The sequence below is a fragment of the Ruditapes philippinarum genome, unplaced genomic scaffold (assembly GCF_026571515.1).
Source record: "Ruditapes philippinarum isolate M1 unplaced genomic scaffold, ASM2657151v2 ctg1728_1_1_1_1, whole genome shotgun sequence".
Classification (NCBI taxonomy): domain Eukaryota; kingdom Metazoa; phylum Mollusca; class Bivalvia; order Venerida; family Veneridae; genus Ruditapes; species Ruditapes philippinarum.
Window position 1 is genome coordinate 62,683 of NW_026855921.1, and position 9,461 is coordinate 72,143.

General features: G+C 33.9%; 1 protein-coding gene across 2 annotated transcripts in view; it reads right to left on the minus strand.

Annotated features, from left to right (window-relative positions):
- Positions 1–3,050, minus strand: part of LOC132744807 (inositol-3-phosphate synthase 1-B-like) — a 44,991-nt gene extending 41,941 nt beyond the window's left edge. The window contains exon 1 of one of the 2 annotated variants that reach the window (XM_060733583.1): positions 2,896–3,050. The gene's annotated coding sequence lies outside the window, so the exon portion shown is untranslated. The remainder of the gene's footprint in view (positions 1–2,895) is intronic. The other variant, XM_060733585.1, reaches the window with a different exon arrangement.
- Between the last annotated feature and the right edge of the window lie 6,411 nt (positions 3,051–9,461).

A 9,461-nucleotide genomic window follows, 5' to 3' on the forward strand; every position in this document is an offset into this window, starting at 1 on the left:
GCGAGTGAATTTATTATATATGGAACTGCGCTACAATTTAGGCGGCGATTATACTCATCTTGTAAATAAATATATATTTTTTTGCGTTCGATTTTTAGCTGATCTTATGCAAGTACATATTGATAATTATACAATTGTCTACTATTTGTATGAAACTGCAAAATTGGCATTGTTCTGTAAATAGTTTAGTACAATTGTGTCTGTAAAATGGCAGAAGAGACAGGCTGCCTGAGGTGGCAGTCTGATGGCCTAGTTGACTGAGGAGGCAAATTGTCTCGCTGTCGGAAGAGGAAGCCTAAATTGCTCACGACCTGGACCTTAAGAGTTTGCCTCACGCCCTGTAACTTAACGTTGGTAGCCTAGTATCCTGAGGAGGCATCCTAACAGCCTATCGATGTCAGCTTTGCAACCTGAAGTTGGCAATCTAACAGCTTAGAGTCGGCAGCCTAGTAGCTTAAAGTTAGTGACTTATATTATAAATATGGAAACAATTTAAAATACAGTAAAATCAATATGAAAGGTCATGCAAAAGCACATACACATGCATGATTATGGAAAAAAAACGCCTTTACCTTTAGGGCACTTAACTTTGTAGTCTAATAGCCTAAAGCTGGCAGTCTAGGAGCCTGGCAGCCTAAAATTGGTGTCATGTTATAAAAAATGGAACGATCAAAATAATTAAACGGCAAGTTTGATTTTTCCTAAAATCTACTAGAAAAAGGGCTTCATAATTTACACATTTATTAATCAATACAATAAACTTGATCATGGCAAGTAACATAATTATTGCATAAATTTTAATCAAGTTATTGCCATTTTCAGCAGTTTCAGAATGAATATCGTTAACCTAAACCGGCGAGTTGGATTTATTTAAGCCAACAAGGTCGAGGTTACAAGTCTCGCGCTCTAGGCGGGCTGGCTGCTTACAAAAATTCCGGTGCCTATAATTGTAAAATTCGCTCATATCTAGCACCCGACTACGGATCGAATACTAAATGATCAAGGAGTACTACATGATATTTTTTTCGATTTTCGTATAGACCGTGCATTTTCATACTATTTGCCGTTTCTGTTAAAATAAAAAATTTGCCTTGATATTCAATCAAAGTGAATATTTGTGATGTTTTTTTTTTTTAATATAAAAAGGGAGATATTTTAGAAAAAATACCTTTCAGGGTCATCTGTCCTTTGGAAATGCATTAATACTTTCATATGAAATACGTATTTTAAGTTTAAAGTCAATATGTTTGAAATTAGCCGTAACCAAAAGGTTAATCAGAGCGAAAACATCTTAGAGAAATAAGGGGAATAACTTTGCAAAATATAACTAGGATTATCTACCTTTTGATATTGCATCATATGATCATAGTGAACAACTAAACCACGTTTAAAGTAAATTCGGTAGTTTCTGAGAAAATAAATGAAATTACTTAAACCAAATTCTGAGAGTGACAATACCATAATAATGTTTGGGGGTTTGAAGGGGGCAGTATTCCCCCTCATCGCCAAGAAAATTTTGGACTTGTGAGAGGCTTAAAATGACCCCAGGTCGACCATAAGGTAACGTGTAACCAATGCTGAAAAGCCCTTGTCTCTATCTCAATCCATTGAGAAGTTGCAGTACTTCGAAATCAATTTTGATGGAAAAAAATCAACTCAAAATAGTGATTTTTGGTAATTTTGAGATGTCCCCTCGTTGCCAAGGTAACAGGAAATTTAAGACTGAGCATGTTGTTACAAAGGCAATGTTCCAGTCAGCATTTGTGCCAAGTTTGATTAGTATTGGAGCAGTTTTTATAGTTTTATAGCAATTTGAACTTGTAACGGGAGACTTTTCAATGAATTTTTTCACAGAATGCTCATGCGGTAATGGGTTAAAGACAGCTTACGATTTATTTTTGATTTATTTACTTGATTTCTGTTTAAAAAAAACAACAAATTGAAAATATGACATTGCGACATTGCGATAAAACAGTTACAGTATATGAAACTCATTTGTTAAGGAGATATAACACTAGATGATGTCTCGGCCTAACGGCCTCGCCATTTTTTTTCAGTTGATGTCGCACAGCCAGTGTTATATCCTCGTAATTAACTCGTTTCATATACTATAACTATTACATAAGAACAGAAATAAATCTAATATTTGACATACAACATAAGATAGGTACATAATACTCTTGGTGCTAAGTATATATCGTGTGCCATGACCGTATAATCATTATGCAATTGACTGGTTAATAAAATCAAACAATATAACGAATCGACATAATTATTGACATCCAAAGGAAAATAAATTCTATTTCGATTGAAAATACACACAGATCAGAATTAATGCCAACTGGTAAACATTTTGAACTTTCGATTTCTTAAACTATAATAATAAGTATATAAATGATATATTGTTTACTTTTATTATCTTTCATTGAATTTACTTAATTAAGGTGGACTGTACTCGATATATTGGTATTTTTTTAGCTTTAGATTACTTTACTTCGTACGTACGTAGGTTAGAGCGAAATTTCGTATCTACGAAGTTTGACGGAAAGGGCCGAAAAGATGCGACTGAATAACGAAAATAACCTTTATCCGAAGTTAAAAGGTCAAATACGAGTCAAATTGCGCCATTCCATTGTGTATACGTGTAAAAACGCGTTTATAACAATTTTTAATTTGACAAGACTTAATTAAAGCTATTTACAACAATCAATCATTCATTTAAAAGTTTGAAATATACATCAAATTACATTGGTTCCACTAAAACTACAGCTCACCCACCTCGCCATTTATTTATTTATTTATTTATTTATTATTTGTAATATTTGTAATTTTAAAATTTAATTTCCGTTAAGAATTAAAATCGTTTTCTATCTTATAGATAAAAAAGGAACTCACCTTTTGATTAAAACAAATTTCCGTCTTAATTGTACTGTGCTAGTTATAGCTTTAGTTTGTAGAACGATCACGCCATATGAAAAAAAGTTATTTTTAAACATAGACGTAGATCGGGTGATCGGTAAAATAAATATATACAGTAGTGAAGAAGGCAAGCGTAATGCCGGTAAATAAATACGGTATCCAACCATTATATATGATATATAAGGCTAGGTATATAAATTATTTGTTAAAATGATTTGTAAAAAGTTGTGAGATGTGTGAAGTTGGCGGCCTGGCGGTGTGAAGTTGGCGGCCTAGCGGCCAAAAATTTTAATGTTGCAGAAATGTTATTTAAACAATAAAACGACATTTAATGAAGTTCTAAAGACAATTCTTATTATTTAAAGGATATATAAAAAGTAAAAATCACTTTGAGAATTTTTGTTTTATTTTATCATTTTGAGATGTTGGCGGTCTGGCGGCCCAGCGGCCTAGAAATTTAATGTTGTAAAAGTTTGGAAAAGAAATGTTAAAACGCAGCCCAGCGACCCAGAATTTCAAAACGGCATTTAATAAGTTCTAAAGACAATTCTTATTATTTTAAGGATAATATAAAAAGAAAAAATCACTTTCAGAATTTTTTTTATTTTATCATTTTTCGCGGCCCAGCGGCCCAGAATTTCAATGTTGTAAAAGTTTGGAAAATAATTGAAAAACGACTCTTAATTAACTTTTAAAGACATATCTTATCAATTAACAGTTATATAAAAGGAAAAAAATCACACGTTCAGAAAGTTTTTTCTCTCTAGGAACCGAAATGTAATAAATATGATAAAAACGGGACTTTATGAAGTTCTTAAAACTATTCTTGATGTTTAAAAGGTATATAAAAAGAAAAAAAATCATTCAAAGAACTTTTTATTTTATCATTTTTGTGAAGTTGGTGGTCTGGCGGCCCAGCGGCCTAGAAATTTAATGTTGTAAAAGTTTGGAAAAGAATTGAAAAACGGCGGCCAAGCGACCCAGAATTTCAAAGTTGTTAAAAAGTTTGGAAAAGAATTGAAAAACGACTCTTAAATAACTTTTAAAGACATTTTTTATTTAACAGTTATATAAAGGGGAAAAATCAAAATTAAAAAGTTATTTTTTTCTCTAGTCGGAAATCGAAATTTTGTACATATGATTAAAACGGGACTTTATGAAGTTCTTTAGACTATTCCGGTATATAACAAGAGCTGTCACAGGAGACAGCGAAGCTCGACTAATTAAATACTGGACGCAGTAAGGAAGACAAAACTATGAAAGAAAAATCAATTATGATATAAATATATTTCTTCTTATGATAAGAAGATATAGTTGTTAACGAATTCCAAGTTCAAGGGGGAATAATTCTGGAAAAAGTCACACTAGAGTTATGGACCTTGTCACACAACATGTTTGTAATGATAAGAAATATATATTTGAAGTTTGAAGTAGAAACCTTAAAAAGTAAAGAAGTTATGATATTTCTTAGAGAAATATCTAAGTTCAAAGGGAAATAAATCTGAAATAATTGCTTCAAGAGTTATGAACTTTGTCACATAAAATGTGTTTGGTGATAAGGAATATGTATTTGAAGTTTGAGGTAGATATCTTTAAAACTAAAGAAGTTATAGTAAAAAGTAACAAAAAAATCTAAGAAAATGGGTAGATAATTCTTACAATATTGGTGCCAGAGTTATGAACCTTATCACATAAGATGTGGTTGATGATAAGGAACATATATTTGAAGTATGAAGTTGATCCTATAAGAAATAAAGAAGTTAAAGTAAAAAATAATATTGTCACATAAGATGTAACATATAGTTGAAGTATGAAGTTGATTGCTTAAGAAATAAAGAAGTTACAGTAAAAAATGATATTTTTAAGGAAAATTCTAAGTTCAAAAGGGAAATAAATCTGAAAATATTGGTGCTAGAGTTATGAACCTTGTCGCATAAGATGTGGTTAATGATAAGGAACATATATTTGAAGTATGAAGTTGATCCCTTAAGAAATAAAGAAGTTAAAGTAAAAAATAATATTTTATTAAGGATAATTATAAGTTCAAGGGGAGATTAATCTGAAAATATTGGTGCTAGAGTTATGAACCTTGTCACATAAGATGTGGTTGATGATAAGGAACATATATTTGAAGTTTGAAGTTGATACCTTAAGAAATGAAAAAAGTTATAGTGAAAAATATTTTACTGCACCAAAACTGTAATCTGAAATCTGGACGCGGACGCCAACGCCAACGGGGCGAGTAGGACTTCGTATAGTCGAGCTAAAAAAGGGAAAAAAAATACTTTCAGAGAACTTTTTCATTTATATTTTTTACGAAGTTGGAAGAAATGTTATATAAAGAAATGGTATTTAATGAAGTTCTTGTTATTTAAAAGATATATACATGTACTTTGAGAGATCTTTTATCATTTTTGTAAAGGTAGCGGCCTAAAATTGTCATATATATGGTCAACCTGGAATTTGAAAAATTCTACATGTATAAGAAATTCCTAAATCGGAAGTGTTCTCCCGCAACACGTGCGTGGTTCCCCGTTCCGCTTCTATGTTAATGTATGTAAAACTGAAGCCGGAGAATACTTCCGGAAGGAATTACCTTCTAAAAATATCGTCTGCATGTAGATTTTTTCTTAAAATACAGACACATAGGACTTAGTGCCACTCGTGGAGGACAAAACCATTTAAAAGTATGTAAAATCCAGTTGTTTGCATGTGTGTTCGACCCTCTTTGTTGATGTATTTCAAGCGTAAATACCAGGCTACAATGTACATGTCATGACGGTCTCATCTTTCGGACCTGGGGTTAGTACGTTATATTTACGAACGTGCTAACGATTGACGGAGGGTTGGTTAACGAGAGACTAGCGCGGGTATCTCGAAAGCAGTAGTTAAGCAATCGTTCGTTGCTTACTCGTTAGTTATTAACGATTGCGTTGTGTTATCATTTGAATACATGTACCGCGAAAATTGTGTACAGCTCTTGTTTATATTCACCGAATCATTATTTTGCGTAGACGAAGGTGAATATAAGGTTACGATCATGCTAAACCGGAACACAATCACGCGACACGTGCAGGATCCGCCGGTCTGTCGTCTAGCAATATAGACTTGTTTTGCGATGAAAATCCCGATTGCCTTGATAATATCAATTGTGATAGTGGTAAACGTACGAAAAAGGTTCCTTTAAAAAAAGAGAACAGTCATTGGAACTGCCCCTGTTGAAATTTCCAATGAAACAGGCGTGATTTAAATTGAGGGGCGGGAACTTAACATAGAAACTGCAATACTAGAAACAGAGGAAAAACGACTGTATATAGAACCACAGAGACTGAAGATTTAGCAGCAGCGGCTGCCAGTGTAGTCAGATATTTTAAACACTTTACATAGTTATAGCCAATATTCTGGCGGAGCTTCTTCTCAATACCAGTCAAAAAATCTGGGGGCAGATAACCATCCCTCATTCTTCATAGCAACATGTTGTTTTAGGGTGTAAGTATACTGTCAATATTCAAATTTGAAAATGTTGCTTTCATTGTTGCTTTCCGTTTGAGTGAAATGTGGACTTTATTTTCACGAAATATAATAAAATTTTACCCTTTAGACAAACATATGTACAGCAACTCTTTCTAAAATTCCACTTGCTACACAGCTGCAAATACGTCATGCGCCTAACAATGACGCCATGAGCAAAACAATGACTTCATAAGCATAAATATATATTAAATATGTAAAGTCGATTTTCATTGGATAATCATGACGTATATATTATGAGTTATAGGGATTTTGACAGGTAATATTGCCCTATATAAACGACTGTTTGGAAATATAACCCGAGCCGCTAGGCGATGGTTACATTGCCTACAACCATTTAACATGTCAGGAATATTTGTAACGAATTTATAAAACCGCGAACTTCCCTTTTTTGAGAAAAAAAAGTGAGATTCCTTAGAAAATTGCCAGAAACAGTGTATATAAAACTATAAAAATGTCACGATTCTCCAATGAAAAGTGACGTGACAAACGTCTTTTATAATACTGCACGTTTGTTACTGCAAGTTTGGTACGTCAATTTTAATTGGCGTTTATATAGTTTATATACACAGCTGCTGTCAATTTATCAAGAAATCTCTCTTTTTTCTGCAATATTGTAAATTCGTTATAAAGATTTTTTAACAGGATATATGGCCGACATAATTTTGTTTCCAATATAACTCTCACTTGGCGGCTCGGGTTATCGTAAATACGACCATATAACCTGTCATCAATCTTTATTACTAAATATATGCATGGCTGCTGTTAATTAATATGGATAAATTTTCATTTTGTTTTAAACAAAGGATGTTTGCTGTATTATAAATTAAAATATAACGAGTTAAATTATAACAACTGGTGTTCGCGAGTGAAATATTTGTTACTCTGAAATGATAAACAAACAACATTTCTATATATTACATCCCTTTTTGTGGTATCGATTTTTGCAGCTGACGTAAATCACTTTTCTTCATGATGTAATTGATACGTCACAGTTTACTTTTATAAATATAATTCTGTAACAAGTTTGAATTTTGTTGAATTTTCAGCATGATGTATGCATATTTATATATTTATATATATTTTCTTGTGCAAAATTACACATTACGGAGATTATTCCTTTCGCTGTTTAAGTGTTATGATATGTTTTTTGTTTCATCCGCATTCAAATATAAGTCTTAAATTAAACTGTAAAGAACCTTTACATATGTTTGATATGTGAGAAAAATTTTGTTTGTTTGTATTTTTACGGGTCGTCAACACATAACTGGCCATATCGTGCCGAATGCTATAATAGACTTAAAATGTTATGTAAACTTTGTAAATGACAATAAAAATGAGCCAATTAGATCCAAGAATACAAGTTTATCTCTTTCAAATAATCAATGATATTTTTTTTTATGGAATTGTATTAAAGAGTTCTTTGGGTGAATTTACACAATAAAATCTATTACGGGCCTGTGAAAATTCATGAGAAAAAGAAATACAATACTATATTTATGTCGGTTCATCATTTTTGTGTCGCCTCTACGGAGTAGTGGCGACATATAGGGATCACTTCTCCGTCGTCTGTCTGTCTGTCTGTCTGTCCGTCTGTCCGTCCGTCCGTCACAAAACTTGTCCGGACTACTCCTCATAAACTACAGGTGCAATTTCATCCAGACTTTACAGGAATGATCAGTACCAAGTCTAGTTGTGCATATTGTCAGCATTTTCCGGTTCAATGATTTTTGTCAGAGTTATGGCCCTTTAATAATTTTTAATTTTAAAGTTTGTCCGGACTACTTCTCTTATACCACTAATGCAATTTCAATGAAACTTTACAGGATTGATTTGTAGCTCAAGTCCTTGCGCATATTGCAAGGGTTTTCCGGTTGAATGATTTTTGGCTGAGTTATGGCCCTTTGATAAAAAGGTTTCTTTTTCTGTGTGTTGCCAGATACACAAAAGCTTGTCCGGACTACTCCTCATAAACTACAGGTGCAATTTCATCCAAACTTTACAGGAATGATCAGTACCAAGTCTAGTTGTGCATATTGTCAGCATTTTCCGGTTCAATGATTTTTGTTTGAGTTATGGCCCTTTAATAATTTTTATTTTTAAAGTTTGTCTGGACTACTTCTCTTATACCACTAATGCAATTTCAATGAAACTTTACAGGATTGATCTCTAGCTCAAGTCCTTGTGCATATTGCACGGGTTTTCCGGTTGAATGATTTTTGGCTGAGTTATGGCCCTTTGATAAAAAGGTGGTTTTTTTCTGTGTGTTGCCAGATACGCAAAAGCTTGTCCGGACTACTCCTCATAAACTACTGGTGCAATTTTATCCAAACTTTACAGGAATGATCAGTACCAAGTCTAGTTGTGCACTTTCTGTCTGTCTGTCCGTCTGTCACAAAATTTGTCCCAACATGAAATTGGCCATAATGAGGCGACACATGTGATTACTGATCGCTCTTGTTTATCAATAAAATGATATAATTCTCATTTTTTATGTACTTTAAAATCGCACCTTTCTTACTTTTGTGTCAAAATGAAAGTAACGAGAGCCTTAAGACACCCTCTAGGCATCCGTTAATAATTGGACATGTTAACGATTATTCGTTAATTACGAGAGCGTCGAGATAGCGGTGAAAACCTTAAGCTACAGTCTCACTTACATCCCGGCAGAGCCCCGGTAGACGTCCGGGATGATCCGGGAACGACCGGGGTACTACCGGGAACAACCGGGGTACATCCGTAACTCTGCCGGCAACGTACTGGATGATCCGGGATGATCCGGGAACATCTGGGACTCGACCCCGCATGAAATAAAATATTTAATATCACCGGGGTGGTCCGGGATGATCCGGGAAGGTATAGCTTTGCCGGCTTCATCCTTAGCTCTGCCGGGAACGACCGGGGTTATACCGAGAAAGCACCGTAGCTCTGCCGGCACAAACCGGGGATGATCCGGGGTATGATATAGCCGGTAGAGCTACAGTAGAGCCCCGGTATATGCCGGCAGAGCC